This window comes from Protopterus annectens, chromosome 7.part1 (genome assembly GCF_019279795.1).
Source record: "Protopterus annectens isolate FY-2018-M chromosome 7.part1, PAN1.0, whole genome shotgun sequence".
Classification (NCBI taxonomy): Eukaryota; Metazoa; Chordata; order Ceratodontiformes; family Protopteridae; genus Protopterus; species Protopterus annectens.
The window spans coordinates 306,182,894-306,198,633 of record NC_056740.1 but is presented as its reverse complement, the minus strand read 5'-3'; the positions used below and the strand labels follow the sequence as shown (position 1 = coordinate 306,198,633).

At 43.6% G+C, this 15,740-nt stretch overlaps 1 protein-coding gene across 1 annotated transcript in view; it reads left to right on the top strand.

Annotated features, from left to right (window-relative positions):
- The window catches only part of LOC122807743 (ADP-ribosylation factor-like protein 9), a 422,334-nt gene that overhangs the window by 216,083 nt on the left and 190,511 nt on the right, over positions 1 to 15,740 (top strand). The window lies entirely within an intron of this gene.

The window sequence follows — 15,740 nt, the reverse complement described above, 5'->3', positions numbered from 1 at the left end:
AAATTCATAACGGCACCAGCAGACAAACAGTTCTTGACAAAAGGAGTTTCTGTGGATGCTATGGTGGTAGCTGCTGCCACTAAGAAGGAACTAGCTGATCCTTCAGTACCTGTCCATCCACCTAACAAGGAATCTAGGTCCATGGACAGGTGCGGAAGCGGATGTTCTCGTCAGCGACATTTGCTATGCGTTCGCTGAACTACCTGTGCCATTTTACTCGTCTTCAAAGGGACTTGATTAAAGAAGCGAGTGACATGTTGAAGGACCCTACAGCTGCGGGTTTTCAAGATAAGATGAACACTCAGCTGGCTACCCTTAACTCCATAGCCAACTCCTCCATGCGCCTCCTTTCTTATGCGGCTGATGGAGCGAGTAGGCCGCAGGGACGGGTGTGGCCTTACGTAGGCATGCCTGGATGGGGCTATGCAATTTTGCGGACCCCTTCAAGGGGTCTTTCCCTAATTCCCCGTTTGATGGATCATCTCTCTTTGGTCCTCAAGTGAAAGAAACCTTGACTAGGTGCGAGACTGATGGCAAGACTCTTTCTGCCGTCGGAGTCCGTTTTTCTACTCCTTCTAGGCCTTACCCCAAAGGCCAGAAAAGTGGGAAAATGTGGTTCCGTAAACAATCTCAAGGGTCTTCGCCTGATGCACAAAGTCGTTTCCCCGCCAGAGGCAGAGGCGGGAATAACAATGGTAGACGTCGCCCTCGAGGCAGGGGGGCTCCGCAGAACCAGGGCAATCGAGAAGCCTTCTCTGATAAGCCCTTTCAGCATCCCTGAGGTGTTGCCCGACTGCCCACCTTCGGAGGCAGTCGGGGGAAGATTGTCACTGTACCCAGAAGCCTGGCTATCCCTGACTCAAGACAAATGGGTACAGTCCGTCATTTCCGAAGGCTATTCTATCCCCTTTCTTCGCATTCCAAACCAATCAAAAATCCCTTCCAGATGTTCCACCCGCTCAAAGGGATCTAGCGGTTTTGGAAATTTCAAAGCTGCTTGCAAAAGAGCAATTCAGCCAGTTCCAGCAGACCAGCAAGGATCCGGAATCTACTCAAGGTTCTTTTTAGTTCCAAAGAAAACAGGGGACTGGAGACCAATTTTGGATCTCAGTATCTTGAACAGATCAGTCAAGAAAACAAGATTTCGGATGGTCACGCTGCAGTCCATCCTTCCCCTATTGGGAAAAGGAAACTGGATGTGCTCTATAGACCTTCAGGATGCGTACTATCACATAAAAATGAACAGACGCTCCAGAAGATTCCTCCGCTTCAGGCTGGGAACCAGTCATTTTCAGTTCAGGGCCCTGCCCTTTGGTCTCACCACTGCCCCCCGGGTGTTTACCAAATGTATGGCAGTGGTAGCTTCTCACCTGAGATGACAAGGATTCCAGGTGTTTCCATATTTGGACGACTGGCTCCTCACAGCTCCCACCAAGCATCTCCTTCTGATGGCCAGGGATTACACTTTTCGCATTTGTCAAAAGTTAGGCATTTCAATAAATTGCGAAAAGTCTGTTTTGTCGCCTTGTCGTACTATTACCTTCATAGGCGCAAATCTAGACAAAGTAGACATGTCTGCGAGACTAACAGATCAGAGAATAACAGACATACACAAACTGGTCTCACTCCTTTTCAACAACAACAGAATCAAAGCCAGGTTAGTTCTGAAAGTGTTGGGAATTATGGCGGCCATACCTCTGCTTCCATTAGCCAGATTCCACATGCGGATCCTTCAATGGATGCTGTTTACACAATGGTCATACCAGCAACTTCCAATGTCCCACACCATTATGATCACGCAGGCGTGCAGAAATCATCTCATGTGGTGGATGTCTTCCCCTCAGCTCTTGTTGGGAAGACCCTTTGTTCCACCCCCTCCGGTTGCTACTCTGACAACGGACGCCTCCCTGATCGGGTGGGGGGGGCATTATCAGGGAAGGACGGTCCAGGGCACATGGCAACCAGACGAATGCCACTTGCACATAAATGTTCTGGAGATGAGAGCAGTGCTTTTAGCGTTGCAAGCCCTTCAAGACTCTCTTCCCTTGGGAACGATTGCAATCCAGACAGACAATATGTCTGTAGTGTGGTACATCAACAAACAAGGCGGAACCAGGTCCTACCCCCTGTGTCGAGAAGCACTCAGATTGTGGCAATGGGCGATTTCTTCTCAGCGGTTTCTGATAGCAACACACATCCCCGGGAAGTCCAATCAAATCGCGGACAAGTTGAGCAGAGCTATCCTCATGCCTCACGAGTGGTCTCTGAAAGACTCTGTTGTGAGAGAAATTTTCCTCAAGTTGGGTCAGCCTTGCTGCGATCTTTTTGCTACTCCCCAAAACAGCAAGTGCAGAGATTATTTCACTCTGTTCCCTTTACCAGGCCAACCCAGCAGAGACGCTCTAGTCCAAGTTTGGCCCCGGGGACTTCTGTATGCATTTCCTCCCTTCCCACTAATCTCTCAAGTGATACAGAAAGCTATCGCTCAGAAGGCCTCGTTGATCCTCATTGCTCCTTACTGGCCTCGACAGGTGTGGTTCCCCTTCCTACATCAATTTCTATTGGAGCGACCTTGGCATCTGGACCTAGTTCCAGATCTTTTGATCCATCAGTCGGGTCAAGTTACATCGCTCCCTCCCCTCTCTGAACCTCACTGCTTGGTTCCTCCAGTTCCAACCTTAGCCAGGCTTCCTCAATTATCTCACTCCGTTCGAGATATTTTGATAGCTTCCCGTAAATCTTCCACTCGGAAGATTTATTTGAGTAAGTGGAAACGCTTCACATATTGGGCTCAAGGAAGGGACATAGATCCTTTCACTGCTTCCATCCAAATAGTCCTTGAATTTCTAGCTGAACTCTTCCATGCAGGTTCATCTCCTTCTACTCTTAAAGTTCAATTGGCAGCTATTTCTAACTTTCATGTGGGTATTTCTGAGTCTGCCTTAATGTCCCACAAGCTTTGCAAAGCCTTTTTGAAAGGAGTTTTTCTTCTCAGACCTCCTATAAGAAATCCTCCTTCTCCTTGGGACCTAAATTTAGTTCTTACTTCTTTGATTCTTCCCCCCTTTGAACCTGCAGCCTCCTGTTCTTTAAAATTGCTATCATGGAAGACTCCCTTTCTGGTAGCTATTACTTCAGCTAGAAGAGTTTCAGAACTTCAAGCACTCAGTTGTCGACCGCCTTATCTATTGTTCCATAAGGACAGGGTATCCTTACGAACCAACCCGTCCTTTTTGCCTAAGGTAGTCTCGACGTCAAACCTAAATCAAAGCATTGACCTCCCTGTCTTCTTTCCAGAATATTCCAATAGGTCTGAACAAAATTACACTGGCTAGATGTTCATCGTCAGTTGAGGTACTATTTGGATAGAACAAAACAATTCAGAAAATCTGACCAGCTGTTTGTCTCCTATGCAGAAGGCAGAAAGGGACTTTCAGTTTCAAAGGTATCATTATCTAGATGGCTAACATCTCTGATTTCCCTTGTTTATGAAATTAGACACCAAAAGCTGCCTAATAAACCTAAGGCCCATTCCACCAGAGCTTTGGCTACTTCTTTAGCCTTCCAAGACAGACTGCCTATTGACACCATTTGTGCAGCGGCTACTTGGGCTACTCCTCACACTTTCATTTCTCATTGTAAGTTAGATTTAGCTTCTAGGCACAGAGCTAACTTTGGTTCCACTGTTCTCAGGAGTCTGTTCCGTTAGGCCACCCGGGACAAGGTGCTAGGGACGCGGTCCCATCCAGCAAGAATGAAGGCGAGATAGACAACTTAACATATAGAAGTTATGTTCCTACCATAACGTTCCATGTTAGTTGTCTTCTTCTCTTCTTCTTCGTCCCACCCTCCTACCCCTGGCCTGGACAGACCTAGAGGAGTTGTGATTGTGACCTCTCTTTCTACCACCTCTTTTATTAGGCATATGCTGTTGTGCATATTTCCTGGATGAGGATATAGGTCACCCTTCTTTCTCCCTGGTTAGAGGTGGGCTTTGTTATAGTTATGCTCATACTTTTATAAGCTGGGGTTAGCTTACAAACGAGATCTGAGGTAACTCACGCCTAGCATTGTGGGATATAAGGGGAGCCTCGAGCCGGTGGAACCAACTCTCGAGCTTTTAGAGTGGCCGAGTCGGAGCCGAGGTCGGCTCCGAACCCATCCAGCAAGAAGAAGGAGAGAAGAAGACAACTAACATGGAACGTTATGGTAAGAACATAACTTCTATATATTCACTACAGCACTAGCATTTCTCACTGGGAAAACCATTTGAGCAGTAAAACTACGTAAAATGTCAACCTCAGCAGTCCTACAATACTATAATCCACAAAAATAACCCAACAAATTTGCAATAAAGTAAAGAATTCACATTACTGACTTAATAAAACAATTCTGAATAAGCTACAAAAGGGTCTCACCCAAACAAATAACTGGTGCCAGAAATATGGCCTCAAGCTAAATGCCAAAAAATGCATCATCACCCCCTTTGAAGAGAGTGATGTCCTCACAAATTATCACATTAATAACAATGTTGTAAGCACGCAATAAGTCGTATGGTACTTGGGCACCCAGGTTGATAGAAACCTGACTTTTGACCACCACTTTGTCTCCGTTGTAAGGAAAGCTTTTTACATGGCCCAGTTCATTAGTAAGGGTATCTCATCCAGGGACAAGGAGGTCATAACATCCCTGTATTCTTCCTTTACAAGAGCCATTATTGAGTGCAATGCCCTTTTTGACATGTGCCTCAGCAAAACACCCTGCCAAAAGAAAGACTACAACCATTTCTGACAAAAAGGTCAAAGGACTAAGTTCACTTAGTTTTCCAAACAGACTAAAAAGCTTCTTGCTTTCCTCTGTCTCTCACTAGCCCCTATAAATTTCATCATTGGCTTGCTTTCCAGGCTAAGAAAGATCCTGCCTTAAGAGACTTCCTCTACCTCAGAAATACTGGTTATACTTAAAATACTCACTACAAAGACCACAGCTTTCACTGCAACATAAACAAGCCACTTTTTATGGACAGGTTCTTGACACAAAAACCTTCAACTTCTGTAAAAAGCTCCTCTCATTATCAAACAATGTAGTTCAGCCTCACGATGGCTGGATGGATAGCCATAAATGTAGTTCTTGGGTAAGTAGCATAGCCTTCATCAAACCAGATGGAAAATCCACATACTAACCTTTCCCAGTTGGATGGCTAAGATCTAATATTGGTTACTCAAATCTAGTTGCCCATGAAGAGGGGCATGTTTAACTAAGAATTCCATTTGCAAAATTATATTCAGCTATGTACAAACAGCTTTCTCCTAAAAACTTAACTCATTGATATTTGCCTTGCTGTAGTTATAACTGTAAAAAAAAATGTTTTTAAGTTTATTCTGTACCTCAGTGATTCTCTGTTACAAGATGTTATCTCTGCCATATTGTATGAGTACTACATCCATAATTTGCTGTCTCTTTCTCATGTATTGTATTATATTGTTTTGTGTTATTTTTGGAGCTTTTCTTCCCAGGCCTCCACTGAAAATGGACCTGTGCCCAGTTGGACTTTCCCGGTAAACAAATGTAAAATAAAATAAAATGAATAAAAATAAACTTCCCTCCAATCTAAAGCCATTTGACAGACATTTTAATTTGTGCAGAAGTTACTCACAAGACTGACAGTTTACTGAGCTGTAATGTTGACCTTCGCTTTTGAAAAAAAAACAAAATTCCCAGACTTTGTCAATAGCTCAAAGTGTAGAGAGGATTATTTATTTATTATATATTTATCTATTTTTGGAAAACATCTTTAAAACTGTTAAATTGATTACACACCCAGAAACACAGAAAAGTTATTGTGATTATGTAATCCACAGACTGCTGCAAGAAATCAAAGTCACATTAACTCTATGCTTATGTCCGAACAGATGAATCATTTAAGTCAATTCCAAAAGAAGTAAAGTAGCTTAATAAGAAGGTTATTTGCAAGGTTACATGGCAGTTTATATTGGAAATAAGCAGAGATATTAAAAAGGCTTTGTTTTTCATAATTATGCCGAAAAGTCTTCCAAGGTAAATACAACTTCTGATTTAGTATGGAACCATACCTCTCAACCTTAGAGCAAGAAATCTGGACAAAGCGAAAAATAAAAGTGGGACACAGGCCCAAAAATAGTTATGCATCACAGACACCATTGAAACAACTGTAGCTGCAAACATTATACATCCCGTATAATCTTTCTATCGCATCATTGTCAGTTGAGCATTATATGGCTCATTCAGTCCTGCCTTCTTTTGCAACAAGGAAAACCATGCTTTGAAATGACAAATTCATTAAAAATAATAAATAAAACACATTGCATCAACATCCTGCAACTTCCTTCCTGCAAGCAACCACATAGCTTTCACTGAAACTAGGGCTGCTTGTTTCCCCAGAATGACAGCTCTCCCTAATTAAGTCTAATGGTATACAATCTACCAGTATCTGGATTACTTGAAATAAATTAAATTATGGCCTGTAAATTGAAAGTACACTTTGTTTAATTAAACTATATTTCTAAGCCCACTTACTATACTTTTTCAGTAACATCCCAATATCCATTTCCAGGTCACTTTACAAGACATTGGCAGTGGTAGACTTGGCATCCTTCAGAACCCCACAGGCCCACGCTAATACATTGTCCATTAAATGTAAATATCCATCCACTGTAAATGGCAAGTAGCTATGTCTTAAAAAATCTACTTCTGGCATGCGTGCCCAAGTATTAGGTTTTGAAACAAAGAAACATATTCTCCACAGTCCGTAAATCTCTGTCTTTAATAATCATCTACAGTTGCAGCATTCCAACACATAATCACACACATACACACTAAAATCTCCAACATTTAAAAAATGACATTGTGCCCACTTGATTTGCCAGTATTGATGATCCGCCAAAGCTCTGTTTACTGTTGTCCAATCTACCACTGCTTAGAATCCACCAATGAAAAAACAGTACTAGGTGCTTTTTTGTTTGTCTGAAAAAACAATACAACTTTGTATGCTACAGTCCCACATAGTCAGTCCACTACTGACCCATTAACCCTAGGCTGCTGTCTCATTCTTACTCCCTGGAACTGCATTACCTTGGATGACTACTTTTATTTCCTAAGCAAAAGACACAAATTGGAAGATGAGGCAAAAATCCAGACATTCTTTAAAAATCCATACAGTTAAGAGGTATGAGTTCATGTTCAATACAAAACTCTCCCTGTCAGGAAAGCCGCAATTTAATGTAAGTGTACTCTTAATGTATGATATATTTGTGAGCTAACTTGTTTGTGTTCAGTAGGTAGACTGATCATTGCTAGCCTCTTTGTGCATGCGTCTCTCTCTCTCTCTCTGTCATGCACACATATGCACACACACACACACACACACACACACACACACACACACACACACACACACACTCTTCTTCTACTTTCACGCACACAATTCTGCTTTCATGCATGCACTCACTCACTCCATACTTACCTATTAACACAGGAAATTGCTGTCCCTTTCAAAGGCAACAATGGCAAATCCATACATGAGTCCCTCTTCAGCAAGAATACACACACTGATTGTTCGGCGCAAAATAATGGAGTAAAAACACTGACCCTTTTTTGGCTCAAAAACAAAACTAGAAGGGTGCTTTGGCGCATGTGCACACTGACATTAGCATTACAGGTCACGGGAGTGAAAAACACAAAACAAAATTTTGCGGCATGCGTACATCGATGTTGCAGTTAGAGGTTGAGGGCCGCATGGAAGAGCTCTGAGGGCCGCATGCGGCCCGCGGGCCGCAGGGTGGACACATCTAACCTAGATGTTCTTAGTGTTTCACTGTTGCAGTCATCACACTTGGGTTATCTGCCCACAGTCAGCCCGAATACCAGAGTCTTGGGATTTCTGAGTCGGGTGACGTCGCCTCTTCCATGACGTCAGGACGTCAGGGGTATAAAACATGCAGCCAAGACCATTACATCAGCTTTTCTTGCCATGCAATGTCTGAAGCAGAAGCAGTTCACAAGTGCCAGTCGTCCGCCTCCTAAAATTTTCATTTTTCGAGTTTCAGACCTGAAGCCTTCTAAAAGATAAGTACCCCGTTGGGGATCTTTTTTCTTGCTCTAACCGATGTCAGAAAAAGTTAATAATTGTCTTGCCTGTGGAAAGCAAATATCTCACAGAGATTTTCACTTTACTGTGTCACCTGTTTAGGCCCAGACCATGACGTTCGTCACTGTCAGTTTTGTGCCTTGTTCAACGCCCGAACTATTCGTCCTTGGGCTATTTTTGTCGCTAAATTCTTTTGCTCTCTTTCTCCGTATTCCGAAATGGCTTCGATAAGCCATCCAGCTACCGATCTTTGAAAAAAAGTAAGGATAAAGGCAGGGTCAGACGCATAGGCCGGTACTCAGTGAGGTGCCTTCGCAGCCCCTGATAACCGCTTCTACAGATTCGCAGGCCTCTGCTGAAACCCATTCAGAGTCCAGTATGACACGAGTTGCTTCTTCGACTTTGGAACCTGCGGATGTCTCTACCTTGGATGGGTTCAGAGCCGCTGTGCAGGCACTGGCTTCTGAGGGTGTATTCCAACCTTTCGATGTTTGTATTAAACCCACATCTTCGTGTTTGACTAAAACTACCGACTTTCTCAGGCCCAGACTTCGCACTACGCCTAAAAGACTGATGAACAAAGAGCATGCTCAAGCTCCCATGCCATGGAAACAAATGCATAGAATGGCTGAAGACCTTATAACTTTAATTAGAGGAAGCCAGCCTTCCCCCTCTATAAGACAAAGGATTGATTTTCCTTCTGATTCTACAGACCATAAGTCCGATGACTGATCCGTCTGATTACCAGGACATTGCCTTATCTATCTATGAGGATTCAGATGCAGAGGATTCCATTCCCTCTGCCTTCCCTCCAGAGGACTTTTCTTTTGGTAAAACCTTGCATTCCTTACAGGAGCATTTCCGCTGGGAATGCCAGGACTACCCACAGTCCAAAAAGAGACTCGGAGAATTTTTAGACTTGCCTCCGTACAGGCCTCTAGCTATACCCCCTGTCCTTGATATTGTAGATTATGTCTTCATGGAGTCCAGTCTTACTCCTGATTCATTACCAGCAGCTCCTAGAAAGCCTGACCGGTACTACAGAGTACCTGACTATCACAAATTTCTCTTTAAGAATCCCACTGCGGATCCAGAGACCATTTCCCAGGGACATAAAGGTATTAAGGTCACTACAGCCAAAAACCCTACCCCTTCGGACAGGGGTTCTAGAGCTTTAGACAGATTGGGGTAAGAAGGTATACACCTCTGCAACTCTTGCCATAAGGGCTTTAAATTGCCACTTTCACATGTTGAAGTATCAGCAGCATATCATAGAACTAATTACAGAAAATGTTGTTGCTTTCAGATTGTGCAGAGAATAAAGAGTTACAAGAGTTAATGCATTCTACAAACCAAGTTAGTAAACATACTTTGCAGGGTGGTTTTGATGCCTTAGAAGCATCTTGCAGGGCTGCTGTCACTGGGTCTGTACTGAGAAGGCATGCTTGGCTGAAGGAACAAATCCTGCCAGACCATGTCAAAGCAAAATTGCTAGATGCTCCATTGAACCAGGAACGCTTGTTTGGCACAAAAGCAGAAGAAGTTCTTAAAAAGATGGAGGAAAAAGCTAAATCTATGCAAACTGTTACAGATTTATTACAGGTACAACCACCTAGATTCAGTTTGCATTGGCCTTCTAAAAACTGGTCCTTTCCAGTTCCTCCCAACCCTTCTCGGTACAAACCCAGGGGCAACAGACCACCAAGATTACAGTCTCAAGATATGCAGAGATTTAAGCAATGGAGTGCTCCCACCTCTAAAACCAGGAGTGGTAAGCCACACCCTTATGGAAAAAGTTAACAATGACTTGTCTATCCTTCTTCTCAGCTATGCCCAAGTACTTGCACTCCTAGGAGGAAAATTCGTCCTGCATGCTAAAAAAAAAAATGGGATGTCCATTACCCAGGACCAATGGGTCCTAAGCATTGTATCCCAGAGATACAGATTCTACTTCCACTCACTGCCAACCCCAAGCGGGATGCCAGACCTTCCCCCAAACTAGTGGGCAAAGGCTCAAAAGCAAGTACTTTCTCTTCTCAGTATCAGGGTTATTCAACCTGTTACAATAGAGAAATGGGGGCAGGGTTTCTATTCCAGACTGTTCCGGGTGCCCAGAAAAGAGAGTTCATGGCACCTTATCTTGGATCTGTCCATTCTCAACACCTCCCTGCTGGTCCCAAAATTCAAAAGGCTTACACTACAACAGCTGCTTCCTATGCTAGCCAAGGACTCCTGGCTAGACACCCCAGACTTAAAAGAAGCTTATCTGCACATCCCCACAAGGGAATCTTGCAGGAAACATCTACGCTTCAGGGCAGGCTCTCTGCACCATCAGTTTTCTGCACTTCCCTTTGGCTTATCTACTGCGCCCAGGGTATTCACAAAGTGCCTGGCTCCAGCCGTTACATACCGCAGGCGGAGAAATATTTAGATTTACCCTTACTTGGACAATGGCCTGATTCAAGCGAATAGTCAGGAATAGCTACTTCAGCACCTGGCATTCGTAAATAGACTTTTAAGTTCTCTGGGGTACACCATCAACGAAAAGAAATCACATCTGGTGCCCAGCCAAAAGATTGTATTCCTGGGAGCAAGCTTGCACACAACTTCCCTGATGACATTCCTGACTCCAGAAAAGCAGGTTAATTTGACAAACTACTTCAAATTAATGGCCTCCAAGACTCAACTGTCTGCAAGAAAAGTACTGCAAGCCCTAGGGTTCATGGCCTCATGCATTCTACTAATTCCATATGCAAGACTGCATATAAAGAAACTTTAATGGCACTTAAAAAGTTTCTGGTGTCAACTTTCTCAGGACTTGGAAACACTGATTACTATCATTCTTTTTCTAAGGACAGAGCTCCTTTGGTGGGCAGAGGCTTGCAACCACAACTAGGGACTTCCTTTTTCTCAACCCTTTGCCGCCCAAACCCTGTCAACAGGTGCATCAGACTATGCATGGGGGGCTCACATGGCAGGCAAATGCATTCAAGCCAAATGGAGCCCAGACAAATTCATCTGCATATCAATCAAATAAGAAATGTTAGCTGTACAGAATGCTCAGTCAGCCTTCAAATACCTTTTCCTTCCAGGACAACTCTTGATAAAGACAAGACAACACCACAGTTATGTGGTACATAAACAAGCTGGGGAGAACTCATTCCTACCCACCCTTTGGGTTAGCTATGGCCCTTTGGAACACAGCCTTGAGCAACCAAGTGCACCTGCAAGCTCAATTCCTGCCAGGCAAACAAAATACACTGGCAGACGACTTAAGCAGAAAGCTACTGGACCCACACGAGTGGAAACTGGAACCAAACTCATTCAAACTCCTAAGCAACAGATGGGGGACACCAGAGGCGGACCTCTTTGCCTTCTCCCAAAACCATCAATTGAGCAAACGTTGCACCAGAAATCCCCAGAGCCAAGTATGGTGAGGATGTCTTATCCTTTACATGGGAAAGTCTATCAATTTATGCCTTTCCCCCTCCTCTCAAAAGTACTACTCAAGATCAAGCAGGACAGACCAAGGACAATCCTTATTGCACCAGACTGGTCACGCCAGCACTGGTACCCATTCCTACGCAGTCTGACAGCAGTGCTACCCTGGCGCCTACATCAGACCCCCCTCCTGCTGTCCCAGCAGGAGCGACAAATTTTGCATCTTCAGCTGCAAACACTGAACCTTGCACCCTGGCTTCTTCCCTGGACACAACACCAACAATCCTCAGCTAACAGGTGCTGGACGTTATCCTTGAGGCCAGAAGGCCTAGTACTAGGAAATCCTATTCAGAAAAGTGGAAAAGATATGTTCTTGGAGCCAGTCTCTAGGAAAGGGTACAGCCATGCCCTCCTTATCTCAAATTCTAGATTACCTAGCAGAGCTGCTCCACAAAGGCCTTGCCTGCGCATCAATTAAGATTCATGCCTCTGCCATCTCGGCTCATTACAATACGGAGCCACCTCTCTTTTCTCTCCCTCTGATCAAACAGTTCCTGAGAGGAGCTAACAATTTAAGACCCCCTAGGAAAGCTCCCACCCCTGCCTGGGACCTTTTCTTTGTACTAGAGAAGCTCACACTTCCCCCTTTTGAACCTGCTGCTAAAGCAGAGTTAAAATTCTTCTCTTGGAAAACAGCCTTACTTCTAGCCATCAATTCAGCAAGAAAAGTATCCGAGTTACAGGCCCTAATGGCTGTGGAACCCTTCATTATTTTCCAGGCTGACATTCTCTCCATCAGGGCTAACCCATCAATTATGCCCAAGGTGGCATCAAGTGTGGCCTTAAACAAATCCATCCATTTACCAACCTTTTTCCCTGACCCCCAGAATAAAGGGAGGAGGATCCTGCACTCCTTGGATGTGCACAGGCAGCTCAGATTCTACCTTGACAGGACTAAGCATTTCAGAAAATCTGACCAGCTGCTAGTCAGCTTTCTTACAGGGGCAGAGGGCAAGGCCATTACAAAGCAAACCATTTCCAAATGGATAGCACACTGCATCCATTTCTGCTACTAGCACCATGGAAAACCCTACCCCACAGGAGATCAGAACTCATTCCAGCAGGGTTACCTCAACTTCTACAGCATTTCTCAGGGGAGTCCCTACCAGGGGCATCCTGGAAGCTGCAACCTGGAGTTATGTACACACCTTCACCAAACATTGCCACTTACCTGTCCTTTCTAAATCCAGAACTGGATTTGCCACCTCAGTCTTACAAGACCTGCTAGTCAGCCCTAATACTTCTTGACTGCCTCCACCCTTACTCAGATTTGGGAATCAACCCAAGTGTGATGACTGCAACAGTGAAACACGAAGAACATAGTACAGTTGTGTACACTTACCATAAATGTAGATGTTTGAGTGTACTCACTGTTGCAGTCCTGGTTACCCTCCCTCCAGCCCCCTGACTTTTCTAGACTTTCTACCTATCCTCTTTTTGGCCATATCTTATGGCTATGGTATTTACTTTTTACTGGAGGTGTTCCACACCATGTAATTGCTTCCTATTTTGGGGGCTCCTGACATCTGGGGCAAGAAAAACTGATGTAATGGCATCGGCTGCATGTTTTATAACCCTGACGTCATGGAAGAGGCAAAATCCAACGCATAAATCCCAAGACTGTGGTATTCGGGCCAACTGAGGGCTACCTGCAGGCAGATAACCCAAGTGTGATGACTGCAACTGAATACACTCGAACATCTACATTTATGGTACGTGTACACAACTGTACTTTATATAACCAGCAAGGAGTCTGTCAAAACTCAAGGGGTAATGGTGAGTATGTTTTTGTTTGTATGTGGAGTCTGTCAAAGCTCAAGGGATAGTGGTGAGCTTGTTTGTTTATTATAATCAACTAAAAAGGTAAATAATCCTTAGTGCTGCATATAGCAGTGTTCATAGGTTCATACTAGGCTATCTGCCCTAGGGCATTTATAAGCCTAGCCAGAATGTGTTTGGCTTTCGCCACCCATTTTAAATTTATTTTGCTATGCCCTTTTTCGAGGTTAGTATACTGTGCCTCTGTCTAACAGTGACACAGAAGTGATACCTGGGGTAAACCTATGATCTCCTATCCACTCATCAAGATTCCTCTTGAAGAGAGTCAATGAGGGACTCTGCCTAACCTGGACTGGGATTTTATTCCAGAGTGAAGGGAGCCTTTGGGTTATGAATCTGTCCCTCCAGCATGTCCTATTTATTTCAGTGCTGAGGTTCAAGTCTCTCGAGCGCGTAGCTCGATGCGATTTGGATTTTCTGAGGTGCAGCATGTCCATTAATTCCAGGTTGGTCATGGCTTTATACGTCAGGCACAGATTGCCTCTGAACAGGCGGTATGCCACTGAGTAGAGCTGGAGTTTCTTTAACCGGGCAGCATATGGCATCTGTTTGAGCCCTTTGATCCTCTTGGTGAGGTACTTTTGGGGTCTTTCCAGTTGCTGCAGGTGTAAGGTAAGGTACATCCCAAAAGGGGCATTGTACTCAATTATGGGCCTGATGAGGGATGAGTAAAGAGGCACGATGACCTCCCCTGATCTAGATGTGAATCCCTTCATGATTAGGTGGGCTATATAAAATGTTTTTCTAACCACTTTGGCCACGTGGTTGTCAAATGAGAGATTGCTATCAACTTGGGTCCCCAGGTCCCTAATTACCTCTTCTGTACTTAATGGATTACCACCTATGTGGTAATTTGTGGGCACTTTGTTTTTGCCAAAGGGGATGACTATACACTTTTTGGCATTTAGCTTGAGGCCATGGCTGTGGCACCAGTTGTCTGTTCCTATGAGGCCCTTTTGGAGGATGCTTAAAATTATATGTCATAATTACTCCACAGATAACAAGCTGTACTGATGCACATTCTTCAGTTCTTTGCTCTTGTTCAGTCAGTTTAAATAGTTGGAACAGAATTTGCTCATACCCTTTTCTAAAGATCCCAATTCCAGTTATTTTCTCTCTGTTACTATGTTCAGTACTTCTAGTGCAGTTGGTTTAGACTTTGATTTCCATTTTCTAGTACTTGCTGTTTTGGCAGCCATCAGAATTAAACTCAGCAAGGCTTTACTATGTGTAAGCAATTCCGAGTCTGTATCATAGCTCAAAAAAATAATTTTCTTAGTTACACCAATTTGATTACCTAGTATTTGTGACAGAGTAGTCTGCAAGGATTTTTTAAAGTCTGCCCCCTCATTACACTCCCAAAAAATATGTTCCTATGTAATTCTTTCTTCTCCATCACACCTCCAACATTTGCATTTGGCCTGAGTGAAAATTCTTTGGAGTCTACTTGGGTTACAAAAATACCTATGCAAACAGTTTCAAGCAAAAATCCTAAACTTCTAGACTTTGTTGCATATTTGGGAGCCATACGTATATTCTCCCATTGTTTCTTTGTGAATTGCTTATCCAGTTTCTTTATAACTTCCTCTGATTCCTATAGTTTTGCAGTATATTTTATATTCCCCATTAATTATCACTTTTTAGCAGCAGCTTTTGTTCTAGAGTCTACTAAAGACTCTTTCTTTAGGATCCCCCTATTCCTTTCTCTTTGTCTGAACTTCTTGATGTTGAGGGCAGTCTGTAGCCTGCAGAGCAAATGTACTCTTGGCATGTTTCTGTTCTATTACCTTTCCCCCTCTAATTATTTACTCCCAATGTTTTGGTTTCTTTGCCAGTTTTCTCCAATAAATTCAAACCCCTTCTTGCCTATTCTCTGTACCACTGATTACAGTCATCCCTATCATCAGAATCGTCTTTCTCCATTCCCATGTTGACTTTCTGCTACTTTATGAATATAATATTCTGTATAGTTTTTGTTATTCTCCTTAAGAATCTGCCTCCAAAATCCCAGTTTGTCCTTATTTCTTAAGCTTCCCCCTGTTTCATCATCATCCCTTTCCACTTTGAATTATAGATTTCTGTTTGTTCTATGTGTAGCAGTCGTAACTGTGTAGCTGTGAAATACCCCTTCAAATCAAGTAATCCCAAACCATCTCCATCTATTGGAAGGTCCAACTTATCCCAGTTGACTCTTGCCGTTTTCCCCTCCCAGGTAAAGTCCTTCAACTCCTTAATAATTGCTATCCACACTTTCTCCTCTACTTGACAGAAAAAT